General features: G+C 42.4%; 1 protein-coding gene across 2 annotated transcripts in view; it reads left to right on the top strand.

Annotated features, from left to right (window-relative positions):
- The first annotated feature begins 1,427 nt into the window (after nucleotides 1-1,427).
- Nucleotides 1,428-22,097, top strand: part of LOC106608889 (ras and Rab interactor 2) — a 37,061-nt gene continuing 16,391 nt past the window's right edge. For both annotated transcript variants that reach the window (XM_045721774.1, XM_045721773.1), the window contains exon 1: nucleotides 1,428-1,701. The gene's annotated coding sequence lies outside the window, so the exon portion shown is untranslated. The remainder of the gene's footprint in view (nucleotides 1,702-22,097) is intronic.

Genomic DNA, 22,097 nt, shown 5'->3' with positions numbered 1-22,097 from the left:
AAATCATAATCGGTCGACCTCTAGTCATTATGGCCAAACAGTTCTATTTTTGTTTCATCAGACCAGAGGACATTTCTCCAAAAAGTACGATCTTTGCAAACCGTAGTCTGGATTTTTTATGGCGGTTTTGGAGCAGTGGCTTCTTCCTTGCTGAGCGGCCTTTCAGGTTATGTCGATAGAGGACTCGTTTTACTGTGGATATAGATACTTTTGTACCTGTTTCCTCCAGCATCTTCACAAGGTCCTTTGCTGTTGTTCTGGGTTTGATTTGCACTTTTCTCACCAAAGTACATTCATCTCTAGGAGACAGAACGCGTCTCCTTCCTCAGCGGAATGACGGCTGCGTGGTCCCATGGTGTTTATACTTGCGTACTATTGTTTGTACAGATGAACGTGGTACCTTCAGGTGCTTGGAAATTACTCCCAAGGATGAACCAGACTTGTGGAGGTCTACACATTTTTTTCTGAGGTCTTGGCTTTTTTCTTTTGATTTTCCCATGATGTCAAGCAAAGAGGCACTGAGTTTGAAGGTAGGCCTTGAAATAAATCCACAGGTACCCCTCCAATTGACTCAAATTATGTCAATTAGCCTATCAGAAGCTTCTAAAGCCATGATTTTCTGGAATTTTCCAAGCTGTTTAAAGGCACAGTTAACTTAGTGTTTGTAAACTTTTGACCCACTGGAATTGTGATACAGTGAATTATAAGTGAAATAATCTGTCTGTAAACAATTGTTGGAAAAACTATTTGTGTCATGCACAAAGTAGATTTCCTAACCGACTTGCCATAACAAGACATTTGTGGAGTGTTTGAAAAAGGAGTTTTAATGACTCCAACATAAGTGTATGTAAACTTTCGACTTCAACTGTATACTTTATATATTCTAGCTATAACAATAACATTTATACCGTAGGTGTCTTAAATGTGGTATATTGCGACCTCCAGCGGATGAATGAGGGATTACAAGGTGTAATCTACCCATTACGCACCTATCTATGTCTCCAAAATCTCAATGTGCGCCGCGCTGCGCTCGACTAGTGCTGCATCCCTTCTTAGGACACGACTTTTCCCAATCCCCTGCAGTACTATGCATAATCAACTTCAGATGTGTGTACACATTTTTAAAGACATATATGCGTCCAGAAATGAAAACAAACGCATGCATTATTCCAATTTGGATGTCCACCCATCCTTATGTTACCTCACCTCTCCGAATTAACAACTAGACAACAACTACATATATGTAAAATTAGTAGAGGAAAATACTAATCATCTTTATCTTTATTGAAGTCATCATTATACAAATTGGATGCAAAAGCCGACCACCTACATTTAAAACGAGTACAGGCACATTCTCTAGGTATAGGACAGAAAAGACTTGGCTGATATTTTACTAGACTTCTATAGAATGTGAACAAGGAGGGGAGAGAGAGAGTGGTTTGAGCGGACCTTTGGGGAAACAGTCCGTCCGTGGGGGGATTGGAACACAATCACTACAGAACTCCTCACGCTATGATACAACGGCGCATTCCTGAAAATACCTTCCACAGCATGGCACTGAAAGAGAGACTTTCGCCAAAGGGCAAATGTTGCGGTTACCTGTATCCCAAAATCCCATGGATTTTTAACTGAACAAGAAAAAACACCCAACGAACATCAAGTTAAGCATCTTAAGAAGAATATAAAAATAGGATAGCAAAGGTAAGTCATTAAATGTAAGTATGTGGGGGAACCTTTGAATTGCTCTTTCAAAAATCACCTGAAGAGCGAGCGGAGTGCCATGAAGTGTCAGACCTATCGTTAAGAAAGAGAAGTTACGGGGAATTGGTAATTACTCGAATTTACTCAGTCGGAACTGCCACGCACATCATCATGGGGGTGTAATTATATTGTTCATTCATTTTCTTCCTCACTCTCAAGTACAGTTCCTTTCCCTTTCCCTATCTTCATGCCCGGAGAGTTAAAGTCGCGTTGGCGGTAATTGTTTTGGTGTAAACAGCGTTTCCGGACACTAGGCTACCTCTCGGCTATTTGCAGTAATTTATGCACACTTTGTGTCTAACTTTATCTATTCCAGGCCACCATAATCATCTATGAGTCATGTACAATAATTGTTGGTTGTTTTTTTGATATTATTGTTGTCACATTACGAAAATAGCTGTCTGATGGCACACACAGGTATGTAGCTTCAGACCTGTATCCTTGTCTATTTGATAATAAACTATATATACAAAAGTATGTGGACACCCCTTCAAATTAGTGGATTCGGCTATTTCAGCCACACTGTTGCTGACAGGTGTATAAAATCGAGCACACAGCCATGCAATCTCCATAGACAAACATTGGCAGTAGAATGGCCTTACTGAAGAGCTCAGTGACTTTCAACATGTCACCGTCAAAGGATGCCACCTTTCCAACAAGTCAGTTCGTCAAATTTCTGCCCTGCTAGAGCTGCCCCGGTCAACTGTAAGTGCTGTTATTCTGAAGTGGAAATGTCTAGGAGCAACAACGGCTCAGCAGCGAAGTGGTAGGCCACACAAGCTCACAGAACGGGACCATCGAGTGCTGAAGCGCGTAGAGTGTAAAAATTGTCTGTCCTCGGTTGCAACACTCACTACTGAGTTCCAAACTGCCTCTGAAAGCAATGTTGGCACAATAACTGTTGGTTGGGAGCTTCATGAAATGGGTTTCCATGGTCGAGCAGCTGCTCACAAGCCTAAGATCACCATGCGGAATGCCAAACGTCGGCTGGAGTGGTGTAAAGCTCGCCACCATTGGACTCTGGAGCAGTGGAAACTCGTTCTCTGGAGTGATGAATCATGCTTCACCATCTGGCAGTCCGACGGACAAATCTGGGTTTCCATGATGCCAGGAAAACGCTACCTGCCCGAATGCATAGTGCCAACTGTAAAGTTTTGGTGGAGGAATAATGGTCTGGGGCTGTTTTTCATGGTTCAGGCTCCTTAGTTCCAGTGAAGGGAAATCTTAACGCTACAGCATACAATGATATTCTAGATGATTCTGTGCTTCCAACTTTGTGGCAACAGTTTGGGGAAGGCCCTTTCCTGTTTCAGCATGACAAAGCCCCGGTGCACAAAGCGAGGTCCATACAGAAATGGTTTATTGAGATCGGTGTGGAAGAACTTGACAGGTCTGCACGGAGCCCTGACTTCAACCCCTTCGAACACCTTTGGGATGAATTGGAACACCGGCTGCGAGCCAGGCCTAATCACCCCAACATCCATGTCCAAACTCACTAATGCTCTTGGCTTCATGGAAGCAAGTCCCCGCAGCAATGTTCCAACATCTAGTGGAAAGCCTTCCCAGAAGAGTGGAGACTGTTATAGCAGCAAAGGGGGAACCAACTCCATATTAATGCCCATGTTTCTGGAATGAGATGTTTGACGAGCAGGTGTCCACAAACTTTTGGTCATGTAATGTACATGTAGAAGTATAAGAAAATGGCCAAATTTAAGCAATCTGTTCTGGATTGGTAACCAAATAAAACAAGACAGAAAAACAGGACTGTTATGCTATGGTATCTCTCATCAAAATAGAGGTGTGTTACATTGAAAACAAACAACCAACAGTGATATTTTGGACGTCCGCTGTTCAGGGACAGTCAGCTAGTCTGGCTATTGTCTGCGTCCTTATTGGCACCCTAAAGTACACAACATTGTCTAGGGAGTAACTAGCTGCTCTTAGTAATGCAAGTGTATTTGCACACACTTACGTTGCTTTCAATTGTATTTGGTTGCACAAAAACAGTCAGCAGGAAACCAGAAGTTAAATACAATTCCATTTAAACTTACTGTGCCGGTGGGCAGGAAGGTAGATGATTATGACGGGGGGAATTTGAGACCAAATATAAAAACGATCGTATTATTGAACAGACTTTCCAAACGTGGGTCCTCTGCTTACCTCATGTCAAAATAAGTCCCCCACAAGTTATTCCTTTTTTTTTGTCCACATATGGTGCACGTGCAGGACTTTTATTTTGACACGAGAGGAAATCACCGACCTTCCTGCCCATCAGCACAGTAAGTTGAAATGGAATTGTATTTAACTTCTGTCTTCCTGTGGACTGATTTTGTGCAACCCAATACAATTGAAAGCAACATTAGTATATGTAAATACACCCGCGTTGCTAAAAACAACTAGGGAATAGCGTGCCCATCCCAAATGCCTCTACTTTTGACCAGGACCTATAGGGCTGGTGCTATAGGTGCCTCTACTTTTGACCAGGACCTATAGGGCTGGTGCTATAGGTGCCTCTACTTTTGACCAGGACCTATAGGGCTGGTGCTATAGGTGCCTCTACTTTTGACCAGGACCTATAGGGCTGGTGCTATAGGTGCCTCTACTTTTGACCAGGACCTATAGGGCTGGTGCTATAGGTGCCTCTACTTTTGACCAGGACCTATAGGGCTGGTGCTATAGGTGCCTCTACTTTTGACCAGGACCTATAGGGCTGGTGCTATAGGTGCCTCTACTTTTGACCAGGACCTATAGGGCTGGTGCTATAGGTGCCTCTACTTTTGACCAGGACCTATAGGGCTGGTGCTATAGGTGCCTCTACTTTTGACCAGGACCTATAGGGCTGGTGCTATAGGTGCCTCTACTTTTGACCAGGACCTATAGGGCTGGTGCTATAGGTGCCTCTACTTTTGACCAGGACCTATAGGGCTGGTGCTATAGGTGCCTCTACTTTTAACCAGGACCTATAGGTCTGGTGCTATAGGTGCCTCTACTTTTGACCAGGACCTATAGGGCTGGTGCTATAGGTGCCTCTACTTTTGACCAGGACCTATAGGGCTGGTGCTATAGCTGCCTCTACTTTTGACCAGGACCTCTAGGGCTGGTGCTATAGGTGCCTCTACTTTTGACCAGGACCTTTAGAGCTGGTGCTATAGGTGCCTCTACTTTTGACCAGGACCTTTAGAGCTGGTGCTATAGGTGCCTCTACTTTTGACCAGGACCTATAGGGCTGGTGCTATAGGTGCCTCTACTTTTGACCAGGACCTATAGGGCTGGTGCTATAGGTGCCTCTACTTTTGACCAGGACCTATAGGTCTGGTGCTATAGGTGCCTCTACTTTTGACCAGGACCTCTAGGGCTGGTGCTATAGGTGCCTCTACCTTTGACCAGGACCTCTAGGGCTGGTGCTATAGGTGCCTCTACTTTTGACCAGGACCTTTAGAGCTGGTGCTATAGGTGCCTCTACTTTTGACCAGGACCTTTAGAGCTGGTGCTATAGGTGCCTCTACTTTTGACCAGGACCTTTAGAGCTGGTGCTATAGGTGCCTCTACTTTTGACCAGGACCTTTAGAGCTGGTGCTATAGGTGCCATTCCATTCAGACTGGCTATTGTCTCTGTTCACCGGGTACCTCCGATTGTAATTTCACACGATTGGATTGTTATATAAGTTTAGCAGAGTGCCATCCTCCTCTCATCCATCCTGTCTGTCTGCGTAGGAGTGCCTCTACTGTTCCACCTCTCCTTTCTATCGTTGCTGTAAAAATCCATGTACATTTGATGTGCTTGAAAAGGTTTTACTCTGCTCTGCATCATGGTGTGAAACATCACTCTGACCAAAAAATACACTATAATTGATCAATATTGAGCATCTGTCACAACATATTTTTGTCGTATGGAGAATGAATGTGCGGGTTTATGTTATGTTAATATATGGAGAGGCATGTCAACCCCTAGAGTCCCTGTGTGTGTGTGTGTGTGTGTGTGTGTGTGTGTGTGTGTGTGTGTGTGTGTGTGTGTGTGTGTGTGTGTGTGTGTGTGTGTGTGTGTGTGTGTACTGTGGGAGGATGGGGCTTCATCCCAGCCTGTTTTGTGGGGGTGGAGTGTGAGTGTGATAGCAGTGTGAAAAGGCATAATGCTGATCTCGCTCTCTCTCTCTCACACACACACACACACACACACACACACACAAATGTGCAGTCTGCTGTTCTACAAGTGGTGCCTCCATGAACACTCTAGTGTACTGTACTCTAATGTACTCTGACTAACACACAGTATGTACTCTGACTAACACACAGTATGGCAACCCCACAGTCACCTACTGATGACATCATCATGGCCATGGCTGGTGTCCCACCTACCACTGTAGTTGAAGAGCCAATGACTGACTATTTATTTTAAAGGCCCAGTGCAGATTTTCCACATTATGAGGTTGAAATGATATTGTGAAAATGATGATAATACCCTTTTAGTGTAAGAGCTGTTTGAAAAGATCACCTGAAATTTCAGCCTGTTTTGGTGGGGTGGAGTTTTGGCCTGCCTTGTGACATCACCAGTCAGTAAATTAGTTAATAGACCAATAAGGAAGGGAGTTCCAAAACTCTCTGCTAATAACAGCTAGTTTTCAGTTTTCCCCTCCCCACTCAGACCACTCCCAGACAGTCATAGCAAAATTCTTGCGTGAGAAATGTCTCTGCTAAGAAGCAATTTTTGTTTATTTTTTACCATTTTAATTGTAAACAATCACAGTAAGGTACTTAATTGTTACCCAGAAATGATTTGATATTGAGCTAAAAACGGCTGCATTGGAACTTTTAACCTTTCTTTAACCAGGAAGTCCCATTATCAAGGGAGACCAGGCCAAGAAGTGCAGCTCAATAAAAAGAAAATCATACGTTCTCACTTTCTAGTGCTTTTCCTATCTCTATTCCTCTGTACATTTATTTTCCCAAAAATCATTACTATTTCTGTGAGGACTGAAACTTTCCTAATATGTCCTGAAAAGCAATTTAGAAAAAAATATTTATTTCAGATAAATATAATATTCACTCTCACGCCACATCGAGTGAAAATCATCTGACATTATCTAACAGTCCATAAAAATGAAAATAAATAGTTCCAAGTGCTCTAGAGCCCATCCCTGTCCATCACAGAATTATTCATTGAATAAGTCATAAGATAGTTTGAACATCCATTAACTGTGACTTTGGAGATCTTTCCACCCATCACTCACTTAGTGACACATCACTTTATCTCAAGAGGCCTATTGGCTATTTTCTCCCTCTCTTAACACAAGCGTCAGCCAGGCAGCCTGGTCCATTCTGAGTACTAAGTAAGAGGCGAAGGGGGGTTTGTAATGACTGCATATGGGGCTGTCGTCACTGATCCAGGACCAGTTTATAACTACAAGTACCTCAGCCCTGTCCTTAGCCCTTGGATGGAGAAAAAGCAAACCTGATCATAGATCAGTGCACAGGGAAAATGTATAGTCTACACACCATAAGCTGTTATAGCTTCTCTTGATCAAAAACATTGACACACCTACTCACTCAATTACTCTCGCTCGCTCACTCGCTTACTCACTCACAGCCAAACTTAACCGATGTTAGCCAGCCATCAATGAAGATTTAAAACTGTTGATCTGATGAGATAAGCTGAGATGGAGTTGGGTTCTTATCATCACAATGCCTGGTTGGTCTGAATCACTGTCCTATCCGTTGGCCATTTCAGGTCTAAAATTATGAATATTCACGGTTATGCTAGCAGGTCTTCTCTCCTCGCTACTTCTCCCACAGCCTAAGGGATGGTCTGACTCACTCTGCTACTGCTGCCTGCCTCCCTATCGCGCTCTCTCTCTCTATCTCTTTCTCTAAATGACAGAAAAGTCCATGTTAGAAGAAATGACAAACAAGACAAATAAATGATCTTCGTAGAGGTATTGCACATGAGCGCCGCCCCTATCCCCCCTATCTCGCTCTCTTCCTTTCTCTCCTGTTACTCTTCCCTTAAACTCCCCAACAACAGCTCTATACTTCAGGCACTCAAACAGACACCTGTCTGACGGACCCCCTTTCCCCCCTACTCTCCTCACATACACACACAGCGGAGTCACACAGCCTACAGCAATTATTCAATTGCATTAGTCATATTGAATGGTTTCACTTCATGTCCACAACTTTACTTGGAGATTATTTATATATGGCTTTGACTTAATTGGCTAGAAAGTGATGACATCCAATGACATCCGATCTAAAGATGGGCAATTCCACGGTAACGGAATTGCGCTGAGACTCAGATTTGTCACTTAAAATGTATGCCAAACAAAAAACATTGTTATGCACAAGGATGACTTTTAACCATTTACACTGAACTTTTTACAAAAACACATTTACTGGAAGAGCTGTGCATATGCAAAGTTTGGTAACAGAATTTTTGTAAAATTTCCCTCTGTTTTTTGAGTTCACCTTTTCCCAAAACTGTCTGCTCCGAATGAAGATTCAACAATGTCCACAGATAGAATGATATGACGTGACACATTGACTTGAGCATTTTGTTATTGAACAACAGTAAGTGAAGGGGATTTATCATTTACAATTGCAGTAACAGAATATCATCATGGGTCACTGATCTATACTACACAGAAACACATATTTATGGATATGAATGTTATTCACTTCTGTATCCTAAATATGTACATGTAACAGTTTATTTTCCGTCCCTCTCCTCGCCCCTACCTGGGCTCGAACCAGGGACCCTCTGCACACAGACAACAACAGTCACCCACGAAGCATCATTACCCATCGCGCCACAAAAGCCACGGCCCTTGCAGAGCAATGGGAACAACTACTTCAAGGTCTCATCCCCCAGACATTAGAAAGCCTGCATTGTTATTCAGAACGTATTCTCAGTCATCATAAATGAACAGTATTCCAGAATCTACTGTTTACACTCCAAATGTCAGAGTTCCAGAATAATACAACAAGGTACTTCTACCAGGTGCAATCCGCTCTATTCCAGTACACTGTAAATAATACTCAAGTGTCTCCCTCATCTTCTTCCTAACTGCCAACCGTATTCTCCATGCCTGACATTCACTGCCAGGTTTTCTTATTCTCTCTCTTTCTTCTCTTCCTCTTCTCAGCCCCCTCATTTCCTTTCCTCTCTCTCTCCTCCGTCGCTGCCTGCTGCTCACTTTCTCACTGTGGTGCTGTAGACAGACATGCATCTCTTCTCTGTCTCTCCCGGTCTCCTTTTTGCTCTATCGCTCCACTTCTTACATTCCCTTGCATCCCCAGGGGTCTCCCCTACCAGGCCTGCCACTCTTTCATCCACGCATTCTCTCCTTTCCTCCCTCTTCAGACTCTATACCCCTCGCCTCTTCTCCCTCGTTAGCAAGCTAGATCTCTGCATACGGTACCAAACTGCTCTACTACATCATCCTGTCGACCTCTGTTGAAGAGTGGAAACCACTTTAAGTAGATTATATGCTTGTCATTGTTCTCTGTCAATTACATTTCATATAGACAAGTTGGCTACCCCCTCCCAAATCAAAATGTAATATGGATGCCAATGTTTTGTTCTGGCTTTGTTCACACACATTTGCTCTACTTCCCGTCTGGGGCAGCATAGTGCCCATATTGCGAGGCTGATTAGATACACAAACAGGTGTGAAACACAGACTGGTGTGAGCGCGACGTGAGAACACAACATGAAATCCATGTTTGGTTTTGATTTGGAGAGGGGGGTGTATCATCTAAAAACTGGATTTAATAGCATAGTCTTGTGACGGTGAGGCGTTCTTGTGCGCTTTTGAGTAAATTGTGTCATACCAACTTTTTAAAACTGTTTTTAAACATTCCTAGTCTGGTTTTAAATATGCCTAAAAGTGCAACATGTTCCCAGAACTGTTTGTTCTTTTGCCTACTCCATTGTTTTTGCATTAACATTCCATTAGGAGTTGAAAGCCGAAACAGACTGGCTCACAGGTTAAACAAGTGCCCAGTTAGCTGTGTAATTAGAGGGAAATACTATTTCTTCAGTTTGTGCATTTATTTTCGCCTGCCTACTTTGTGTTTGTCATGTGACTGATGCTCCACTCTTGCACGTCCTCGTTCTACTATGAGGAGCGTCCGCTAACATGTGCGTTTATATCCGCGGTTGCTCCCCTTTTTCCCGCGGGTTTTATAATTTTGGGTATGTGCACCCCTGCTTGTTGAGGCCATGGTTTTGCCCACAGAATCTCAAGGTATTTCTACCTGGTTTTGCCGCTGTTCTGTAAACTCGGAAGGGGATTAAAACTGCTTCTCCAATAGAAATCCCCGATCACACTTGTAGGCGAGGTCATACCGACGTTGGCTCGCTAGACTCATGCGTAGAAACTGGTCTAACGGTCGTCTAGCGCCGGACTGCGCGTGTGCAAGCCGTCAAATCAAAGCCACTAATTCGATAAAAGTTATTTTTGACAAAAATGAAAACGTGTCAGTTTGTCGCTTTCACAAGGAGTTGGAGTAATAACATTTTCAACTACTTAAGACATTGGCTCAAATTGATACTTGCCTTTAGATTTCAAGAAAATGAACAACTAACGAATACTTTTTTTTCCTCAAACCCAGGCCTGGTCTGTTTCGCAAGCTTTCCTGGAAGTATGGGTTTAGGATCTCTAGTTCCATGTAAATACATATTACCGTGGAAACGATACAAACTACTTTGTGTTGAATGCCCGTGGTCTTCAATCAGCTCAAATGTCCAACAACATAATATTCTATAATGTGAGAAAAAAAAAATATCATTTGTTTTGTATTCTATCAGAAAAAATACATACTTGACTTTCAGAAAAACATATTGGTCAAGCTCAGGCACTTAAATCCTAATAAATATAGGCAGATTGTTCACACATGGATTGTTCACACACCTGTTAGGGACATACACATACCTATCTGAAAGTGTGTTAACAATGCATGTATATATCTAGATTTAGATTTTCTAAGACATCAAATGTCCCTTACTCTATTACGTTCATTTATTTTCTTCAAATAACGTTTCGATCAATGATTATTGAGCGAAACGTTATTTTCAGAACCTGGGCTTGCTTCATGTGCATCACATTTTTTTGTAATAAGAGTGAATAACAACAGAATTTGGTCAATATTTTTGCATATGTAGTTGACCCCTTCTATCTCTACAAATTACCACAAAGAAATGCATAACATTTGATGGTATTGTTCAATTATCATTTTAAATTACTGACCTAACAGTGTGGAATAAAGCATAACAGGGTGGACAGCCATAACAGGGTGGAACTAACACCAAGATATTTTATGAACTTTGAAATCTGTGAAATGGTAAAAAAACAAAAAACATTACATTTATAATTAGAACCACTTTCTATTTATTTAATTTCAGTAAATGTTTTGTCTTTTTAAAACAGTTTGTAAAACAACATAAAAACAGATTATTAAAACACGTGTATTAGAACAGCATAGCTAGATGTAAAACAATTGGATTCTATTTGAAAATCACTGTTAGTTAAAGTTGAATGACACTACTCATTTTGCTCAACAATTCAAATTCCACTGTTCAAGCTTAATAAAATGGTTATTCAAAATGTTTTCAACAGCATTTATAAAATATGTCATACATAAAATGATACATTAACCTTTAAAAAGTTCCCCACTTCTTCCCTCTCACCTCATCACCACTTCACTCCCTTCCGAAACCCTTCCCACTTCACCTCTCTCTCGCCTTTTATCCACTCCATCCTCCTCCACATACTGCAAGTCCCTTTGCTCCAGTTGTCAACTCTAGAGGCTGCTTTTATTAAGTGCCTGTGGCGCTGGGATCAGGCATACTACCTGGTGGTCAGCGAACCAGCTGACGTCGTCGCGTGGGCTTGGCCAGAATTTTTTATTCCATTATGGTGCATGCACCTGTATGTTATCCTCCACATCTGTTATGATTCCTGGGTATGGCTTATTGTCGTAGGACACCACACACCACTGACCAATATGCTGAGAGTGAATGGCCTCTGGTCGCCTCGGCAGCTTCTAGACTGGATATTGGGGCCTCGGCAGCTTCTAGAGTTGATATTGGAGCCTCAGCAGCCTCTAGAGTTGATATTGGAGATCGGCAGCTTCTAGAGTTGATATTGGAGATCGGCAGCTTCTAGAGTTAATATTGGAGATCGGCAGCTTCTAGGGTGGATATTTTGTAGCCTCGGCAGCTTCTAGAGTGGATATTTTGGAGCCTCGGCAGCTTCTAGAGTGGATATTGGGGCCTCGGCAGCTTCTAGAGTTGATATTGGGGCCTCGGCAGCTTCAAGCGTTGATATTGGAGATCGGCCGCTTCTAGAGTTGATATTGGAGCCTCGGCAGCTTTTAGAGTGGATATTGGGGCCTCGGCAGCTTCTAGACTGGATATTGGAGATCAGCAGCTTCAAGCGTTGATATTGGAGATCGGCAGCTTCTAGAGTGGATATTGTGGCCTCGGCAGCTTCTAGAGTGGATATTGGGGCCTCGGCAGCTTCTAGACTGGATATTGGGGCCTCGGCAGCTTCTAGAGTTGATATTGGGGCCTCGGCAGCTTCAAGCGTTGATATTGGAGATCAGCAGCTTCTAGAGTTGATATTGGAGCCTCGGCAGCTTCTAGAGTGGATATTGGAACCACGGCAGCTTCTAGAGTTGATATTGGAGCCTCGGCAGCTTCTAGAGTTGATATTGGGGCCTCGGCAGCTTCAAGCGTTGATATTGGAGATCGGCAGCTTCTAGAGTGGATATTGGGGCCTCAGCAGCTTCTAGAGTTGATATTGGGGCCTCGGCAGCTTCAAGCGTTGATATTGGAGATCGGCAGCTTCTAGAGTGGATATTGGGGCCTCGGCAGCTTCTAGAGTTGATATTGGAGATCAGCAGCTTCTAGAGTTGATATTGGAGCCTCGGCAGCTTTCAGAGTTGATATTGGAGCCTCGGCAGCTTCTAGACTTGATATTGGAGCATCGGCAGCTTCTAGAGTGGATATTGGGGCCTTGGCAGCTTCTAGAGTTGTATATTTTAACTCAAAGCAGGGACAGGCCATGACCCCTCATCTCTTTGGCAGAGACAGGTTATGTCTCTGTACTTCATGTGACCTGGCAACACACTTTGCGCTGTTGTTATCCCGCCCCAAAAAATTATTGACACTTCCTGAATGTGATGTCAATGTGGGAAGGGGCTGTTTTTTAAGGGGTATTAATGCAAACTAACAGGGTGGAAAGTGAAATCAGGGACACACAAAATCTTAAATACAGCATTGGAGGTTGCTGAGGGGAGGACGGCTTATAATAATGGTTGGAACCGAATTAATCAAATAACATTTTATTGGTCACATACACATCGTTAGCAGATGTTATTGCGAGTGTAGCGAAGTGCTTCTGCTTCTAGTTCCGACAGTGCAGCAATATCAACAAGTAATCTAACAATTCCACAACAACTATCTAATACACACAAATCTAAGTAAAGGGATGTAATAAGAATATGTTCATATAAATATATGGATGAGCAATGACCGAGCGGCATAGGCAAAATGCAATAGATGGTATAAAATACAGTATATACAGTTGAAGTCGGAAGTTAACATACACTTAGGTTGGAGTCATTAAAACTCGTTTTTCAATCACTCCACACATTTCTTGTTATCAAACTATAGTTTTGGCAAGTCGGTTAGGACATCTACTTTGTGCATGACACAAATCATTTTTACAACAATTGTTTACAGAGATTATTTCACTTTATAATTAACTGTATCACAATTCCAGTGGGTCAGAAGTTTACATACACTAAGTTGACTGTGCCTTGGAAAATTCAAGAAAATGATGTCATGGCTTTAGAAGCTTCTGATAGGCTTAATTTACATCATTTGAGTCAATTGGAGGTGTACCTGTGGATGTATTTCAAGGTCTACATTCAAACTCAGTGCCTCTTTTCTTGACATCATGGGAAAATCAAAAGAAATCAGCCAAGACCTCAGAAAAAAATTGTAGACCTCCACAAGTTTGGTTCATCCTTGGGAGCAATTTCCAAATGCCTGAAGGTACCACGTTCATCTGTATAAACACCATGGGACCACGCAGCCGTCATACCGCTCAGGAAGGAGACGCGTTCTGTCTCCTAGAGGTGAACGTACATTGGTGCGAAAAGTGCAAATCAATCCCAGAACAACAGCAAAGGACCTTGTGAAGATGTTGGAGGAAACAGGCACAAAAGTATCTATATCCACAGTAAAACGAGTCCTATATCAACATAACCTGAAAGGCCGCTCAGCAAGGAAGAAGTCACTGCTCCAAAACCGCGATAGAAAAGCCAGACTACGGTTTGCAACTGCACATGTGGACAAATATCGTACTTTTTGGAGAAATGTCCTCCGGTCTGATGAAACAGAAATAGAACTGTTTGGCCATAATGACCATCGTTATGTTTGGAGGAAAAAGGGGACGCTTGCAAGCCGAAGAACACCATCCCAACCATGAAGCACGGGGGTGGCATCATCATGTTGTGGGGGTGCTTTACTGCAGGAGGGACTGGTGCACTTCGCAAAATAGATGGCATCATGAGGGAGGAAAATGATGTGGATATATTGAAGCAACATCTCAAGACATCAGTCAGGAAGTTAAAGCTTGGTCGCGAATGGGTCTTCCAAATGGACAATGACCCCAAGCATACTTCCAAAGTTGTGGCAAAATGGTTTAAGGACAACAAAGTCAAGGTATTGGAGTGGCCATCACAAAGCCCTGACCTCAAGCCTATAGAAAATGTATGGTCAGAACTGAAAAAGGCGTGTCCGAGCAAGGAGGCCTACAAACCTGACTCAGTTACACCAGCTCTGTCAGGAGGAATAGGCCAAAATTCACCCAACTTATTGTGGGAAGCTTGTGGAAGGCTACCTGAAATGTTTGACCTAAGTTAAACAGTTTAAAGGTAATACTACCAAATACTAATTGATTGTATGTTAACTTCTGACTGTAACGCCCTGGCCATAGAGAGGGTTTTTTGTTCTCTATTTTTGGTTAGGCCAGGGTGTGACATGGGTGGGCGTTCTAGGTTTCTTTTTCTATGTTGGTGGTTTTCTTTGTTTCGGCCGTGTATGGCTCTCAATCAGGAACAGGTGTAGATCGTTGTTGCTGATTGAGAGTCATACATAGGCAGCCTGTTTTTTCTTTGGGGTTTGTGGGTGAATGTTTTCTGTTTAGAGTTTGTTCCTGACAGAACTGTTGCTGGTCGTTCTTTTGGTTTCTTTTTTGTATAGTGTTCATTCGGTCATTAAAACCTTTCAAGATGAACACATCCTCCGCTGCACCTTGGTCTCATTTCAACAACAGCCGTTACACTGACCCACAGGGAATGTGATGAAATAAATAAAAGCTGAAATAAATCATTCTCTTTACTATTATTCTTACATTTCACATTCTTAAAATAAAGTGGTGATTCTAACTGACCTAAGACAGGGACTTTTTACTAGGATTAAATGTCAGGAATTGTGAAAAACGGAGTTTAAATGTATTTAGCTAAGGTGTATATAAACTTCCGACTTCAATTGTACATATGGAATGAGTAATGCAAGATATGTAAACATCATTATTAAAGTATCATTATCCATTTGTTAGTGGGAAATGATTTCAAGTCTGAATGTAGGCAGCAGCCTCTCTGTGTTAGTGATGGCTATTTAACAGTCTGATGGCCTTGAGATAGAAGCAATTTTTCAGTCTCTCAGTCCCAGCTTTGATGCACCTGTACTGACCTTGCCTTCTGGATGGTAGCGGGGTGAACAGGCAGTGGCTCGGGTGGTTGTTGTCCTTGATGATCTTTTTGGCCTTCCTGTGACATCAGGTGCTGTAGGTGTCCTGGACGGCAGGTAGTCTGCCCCCGGTGATGCGTTGTGCAGACCGCACCACCCTCTGGAGAGCCCTGAGGTTGTTGGCGGTGCAGTTGCCATACCAAGCGGTGATACAGCCCGTCAGGATGCTCTCAATTGTGCATCTGTAAAAGTTTGTGAGGGTTTTCATCGTCCTAAGGTTGAAGAGGCCGTATGCAAATTGCAGTGGATCTAGGGTGACCGGTAAGGTGGAGGTGATATGATCCTTGACTAGTCTCTCAAAGCACTTCATGATGACAGAAGTGAGTGCTACGGGGCGATAGTCATTCACTTAAATTACCTTTGTCTACTTGGGTACAGGAACAATGGTGGCCATCTTGAAGCATTTGGGGACAGCAGACTGGGATAGGGAGAGATTGAATATGTCCGTAAACGCACCAGCCAGCTGGTCTGCGCATGCTCTGAGGACGCGGCTAGGGATGCCGCCTGGGCCGGCAGCCTTGCGACGGTTAACACATTTAAATGTCTTACTTATGTTGGCCACGGAGAAGGAGAGCCCATGTTCCTTGGGAGTGGGCCGTGTCGGTGGCACTGTGTTATCCTCAAAGCAGGCAAAGAAGGTGTTTAGTTTGTCTGGAAGCAAGACTTTGGTGTCTGTGATGTGGCTGATTTTCTTTTTGTAGTCCATGATTGTCTGTAGACCCTGCCGTCTCGTGTCTGAGCCGTTGTATTGCGACTCCACTTTGTCGCTGTACTGACATTTCACCTGTTTGATTGCCTTGCGGAGGGAATAACTGCACTGTTTGTATTAGGCCATATTCCCAGTCATCTTTCCATGGTTAAATGTGGTGGTTTGCGCTTTCAGTTTTGTGCGAATGCCACCATCTACTCACGGTTTCTGGGTAGGGTAGGTTTTAATATTCACAGTGGGTACAACAGCTTCTATGCACTTCCTTATAAACTCACTCACTGAATCAGCGTATAAATCTATATTATTCTCTGAGGCTACCTGTCCCAGTCCGCATCAAATGCATTGAAACTATGTGTTTGATTTATTTGATACCATTCCGCTCTAGCCATTACCACAAGCCCGTCCTCCCCAATTCAGGTGCCACCAACCTCCTGTGAACTACAGTAACAATAGATACAATATGAGACAAAATAGTATTGATGACAGATATTTTAAGTAGGACTATAAAATAATGAATAAATATTTTGAATATTAGGCTACATCTGGACATTGCACAAACATTGCCCAGCTTGAGTGTAGACATTGATGTGTTCATGTTAAAAACAAAACATTTTCTGCTGAAAATATCATATTGATGTGCTTATAAATAAAGTATGCCTACACTTTACCTAACAAATCAAAATCAGTTGTGTGTAGAGTACAACTTCAGCTGTCTAACCAAAACTAGAATGGCATTTCTATAGTCTATTTTCCCAAATCTAAGGATCTAGCTGTCTAACACACTGACAAGCACAGCTCTCTGGGTGAGGCTCTGTCTTAAAGTCCCCAGTGGGTGATGAAGTCCCTTCCATCTATGTCATGTATTACAGGTTATGGACATGTACAGTCAGGTGGCAGGAGGGGTTGAGTGCATGACATGCCTCATGGGTCCAGCAGGAAGAGTTAAATAACTACAGGGAGATGTGAAATGCAGGAGGATGCTACTCTTCTCATACTGAGAGTAGCCTACATAGTAATATGAGAAGAATGCAATTTCTGAACATATAGATATGTGTTTTGGTAACTTTCAAGTGTAACAGTTCCATGTAGAATAAACCATCCTTCACATAATACTGTAGAAGCAGTGTTGCGCTAATATAACAATGTGCAAATGTTTCACTTGTATTATCTTTTGTCATTCACAGCTGATACAGATACTGTACCTATCAACATTTTGTCTGGTGGTGCTGGGGATACCTTGCCATGTCTTTCCCAATTCAGACATCAGTATCAACCTGTCTTTAAGTCAGAGGACTCCATGACCAAAGCCTCACTCCTGTCCTCTATCTCTAGAAAAACTAGGGAGAGTTGATAAGTGACACGTATTGAAAGGGTGGTGTTATCTTGATCGTTAGTTCTGTTTATTGTGGCAGCACTATTTCAGAGTCAAATTCCTGTACATGCAAATGTATTTGGCGAATACTAAACACTTGTGATGTCATGTCTTATTAGTAATCCCCTTTTGTCCCTTCTGATGCGTTTGACAGCAACAGTAGATCAGCTCCAGGCTCCTCTCGTCACAGATACTGGTCATGAGGGAGCAATGACTTACAGATCCGACCCAGCTCCTATCGCAGAGAAAGAGAGGGAGGGAGAGAGACTGTCACCATACAGTCATGGAAGCCAACAGTTCTGTAAATACACAGTTGAACATAGCCAATCAGAGATTATGATTCACAGCTAATTCACAGCTAATTCTCAAATGATAGCCAGTTTGCTTGATTATTTAGCAGGGATCTTACATTAGCTAGCCAGTTCGAATTGAAACATTATTCAGAACAAGCTGACTACGTTTATTAAACATGTATTCAGGTTTGCTTGATTATGTGCTAGCTTGCTAACGTTAGCTAGCAGGGATCAAACATGTCTTCAGGAACAACGTTGGCAATGCAAATCTTCCTCTCACATTACACTTTAGGGAGAGGCTATGTACAGTGCCTTCGGGAAAGTATTCCCACCCTTTGAGTTTTTCCACATCTTGTTACGCTACAGCCTTGTTCTAAAATTGATGAAATAGTTTTTTTCCCCCTCATCAATCTACACACAATACCCCATACTGACAAAGCAAAAACAGTTTTTTTTAATTTTTGCTCATTTATTAAATATAAAAAACTGATATCACATTTACATAAGTATTCAGACCCTTTACTCAGTACCTTTGGCAGCGATTACAGCATTGAGTCTTCTTGAGTATGACACTACAAGCTTGCACACCTGTATTTGGGGAGTTTCTCCCATTCTTCTTTGCAGATCCTCTCAAGCTCTGTCAGGTAGGATGGGGAGCGTTGCTGCACAGCTATTTTCATGTCTCTCCAGAGATGTTTGATCGGGTTGAAGTCCGGGCTCTGGCTGAGCCACTCAAGGGCATTGAGACTTGTCACGAAGCCACTCCTGCGTTGTCTTGGCTGTATGCTTAGGATCGTTGTCCTATTGGAAGGTGAACCAGTCTGAGGTCCTGAGCACTCTGGAGCAGGTTTTCATCAAGGATTTCTCTGTACTTTGCTCCGTTCATCTTTGCCTCGATCCTGACTAGTTGTCCAGTCCCTGCTGCTGAAAAATATCTCCACAGCACGATGCTGCCACCACCATTTCACTGTAGAGATGGTACTAGGTTTCCTCCAGATGTGACGCTTGGCATTCAGGCCAAAGAGTTCAGTCTTGGTTTCATCAGATCAGAGAATCTTGTTTCTCATGGTATGAGAGTCTTTAGGTGCCTTTTGGCAAACTCCAAGCGGGCTGTAAAGTGCCTTTTACTGAGGAGTGGCTTCCGTCTGGCCACTCTACCATAAAGGCCTGATTGGTGGAGTGCTGCAGAGATGGTTGTCCTTCTGGAAGGTTATCCCATCTCCACAGACGAACTCTAGAGCTCTGTCAGAGTGACCATCGGGTTCTTGTTCACCTCCCTGACCAAGGCCCTTCCTGCCCATTTGCTCAGTTTGGCTGGTTGGCCAGCTCTTGGTGGTTCCAAACTTCTTCCATTTAAGAATGATGGAGGCCACTGTTCTTGGGGACCTTCAATGCTGCAGACATTTTTTGGTACCCTTCCCCTGATCTGTGCCTCAACACAATACTGTCTCGGAGCTCTACAGACAATTCCTTAGACCTCATGGCTTTGTTTTTGCTCTGACATGCACTGTCAACTGTGGGACATTATATAGACAGGTGTGTGCCTGTCCAATCAATTGAATTTACCACAGGTGGACTCCAAGTTGTAGAAACATCTCAAGGATAATCAATGGAAACAGGATGCACCTGAGCTCAACTTCGAGTTTCATGGCAAATGGGTCTGAATACTTATGTAAATAAAGTTTAAAAAAATTATAATTTAAATCTGTTTTCGCTTTGTCATTATGGGGTATTGTGTGTAGATTTCTGTAGATTGAATTTTTTTAAATCCATTTTAAAATAAGGCTGTAACGTAACAAAATGTGGAAAAAGTCAAGGGGTCTGAATACTTTCCGAAGGCACTGTATTTACCTAGGTACGTCACAGTATCATATCCTAGTGTCATAGTGGCATAGCCTATCCAAATAATGACGTAGCTAGCTATAAAAAGAAACATAGTTACTTACCAACAACACACCAGTCTCAGGTTTGACATTGACAGCCCAAGTAGAAGCTACCCATACCAAAGCCTAATATATTAACATATATTTAAAATATATTGATGTAATATGTACTATTTTTAAATAAGTACTGTATATCTAAATACATGTGTTACTCATATGTCCATAAACAGAATGTGAAATACATTTCAGACATTTACATATTCGATTTTGGCTGGTTTTTTTATGTGGTAGTATGCATTTTACATACATGTGCTATCCATATATTTACATGTATTCGTTTAAAATATATTTAACAGTATGCATGATTATTTATGGTCAATATATTTATATATGAATACTACATATTTTATATATGAGTAATGCATAGTTCATAATATATTGTGATATATGTGCAAGAAATGTAAGTTATTAATTATTAAAGGCACACAACACAAAACAAGTAAGAATGGGAAAAGAAATTCCGCTTTGTGAGCTCATAAAGTCATTGAAAGGTCGCATCTGAAAAATAAAAAATGATGTACAAATGACCTCTTCACAAATCATCTGTATTTGAAAATAGGCTCTTTTAAACAAGTTGACAGTAATCCTGAGGATAATGTGACAGAGTCACCGAAAATAAAATCCACACAAGATGAAGAATTAGGGGTTAATGTGTGGTCGGGACCCAATGAGGTCAGGCTACCTGATTTGGTTGGGCTCCACTGTTAGCAATGGTTCCGTGTGCCCAAGTGGCAGGTTAGGTGAATTACAGGTTAGGATAACCAAATTGGCAGGTTATGGATAATTAACGTAGTAGGTTGGGTGAATTAGCGTGCCAGATTAGGTGAATTTACGTGGCAGGTTAGGAGAATTAGGTTAAGGTTAGGAAAAGGGTTAGGGTAGGTATGGCTTAACTACAATGCACCCGGACAAATCAGGTAGCCCGAACTAATCAGGTCGTGACAAATGTTCATGAACATCAAATTCATACTTACAATGCAGATTCCTTAACCTCCAATGTCAATTTTCAGACTCACAAGTTGACAGTTGTGCTGTGGATAATGCAGAGACAAAGAGTCAGTGAAACAATTCCACACAAGATGAAGAATAAGGGATTACTGTTCTTGCCTGACGACTCAAACAGAATTCTTCCACTGCTCTATCGTTCGCATACTTCAGTCAGAAACGGGTATATTTTAAGTCATTTGGGATGTTGTACAAAACAAAGTCATCAGCTATTGGATCATCTCTAACCAATCAAAGTATCAAAGCCAATGGTGAATTTTCTAAACGTTGCTGTGTTCTTGCTCTAGCCCAACCGATCAGTTTCTGGGCCCAATCAGACGGTCTAGAATTAATTTCTAATCCAGAAATCATCAAGGATGTACTCAGATCCAGACTCATTGCGGAAAAGAAACTAACGTCTGTGGGTGTGGTGTAACATTTGGCCGGAGCAAGGAGTTTTTGTAGCCAGGCAATTAATGTGCAGAAACTAGCTAGCTAAATTATACAAAAGACTAAGATCCATTTGCGACCAAGCTTTAACTTCCTGACTGATGTCTTGAGATTTTGCTTCAATATATCCACATAATTTTCTTCCCTCATGATGCCATCTATTTTGTGAAGTACACCAGTCCCCTCCTGCAGCAAAGCACCCCCACAACATGATGCTGCCACCCCCGTGCTTCACGGTTGGGATGGTGTTCTTTGGCATGCAAGCCTCCCCTTTTTCCTCCAAACATAACGATGGTCATTATGGCCAAACAGTTCTATTTTTGTTTCATCAGACCAGAGGACATTTCTCCAAAAAGTACGATCTTTGTCCCCTGTGTGCAGTTGCAAACCGTAGTCTGGCTTTTTTATGGCGGTTTTGGAGCAGTGGCTTCTTCCTTGCTGAGCGGCCTTTCATGTTATGTCGATATAGGACTCGTTTTACTGTGGATATAGATACTTTTGTACCTGTTTCCTCCAGCATCTTCACACGGTCCTTTTCTGTTGTTCTGGGATTGATTTACACTTCTCGCACCTAAGTACGTTCATCTCTAGGAGACAGAATGCGTCTCCTTCCTGAGCGTTATGACGGCTGTGTGGTCCTATGGTGTTTATACTTGCGTACTATTGTTTGTACAGATGAACATGGTACCTTCAGGCGTTTGGAAATTGCTCCCAAGGATGAACCAGACTTGTGGATGTCTACAATTAATTTCTGAAGTCTTAGCTGATT

Source organism: Salmo salar, chromosome ssa07 (genome assembly GCF_905237065.1).
Source record: "Salmo salar chromosome ssa07, Ssal_v3.1, whole genome shotgun sequence".
In the NCBI taxonomy this organism is placed as follows: domain Eukaryota; kingdom Metazoa; phylum Chordata; class Actinopteri; order Salmoniformes; family Salmonidae; genus Salmo; species Salmo salar.
The sequence above is the reverse complement of the archived record's forward strand: the minus strand, read 5'-3'. Positions and strand labels throughout refer to the sequence as shown.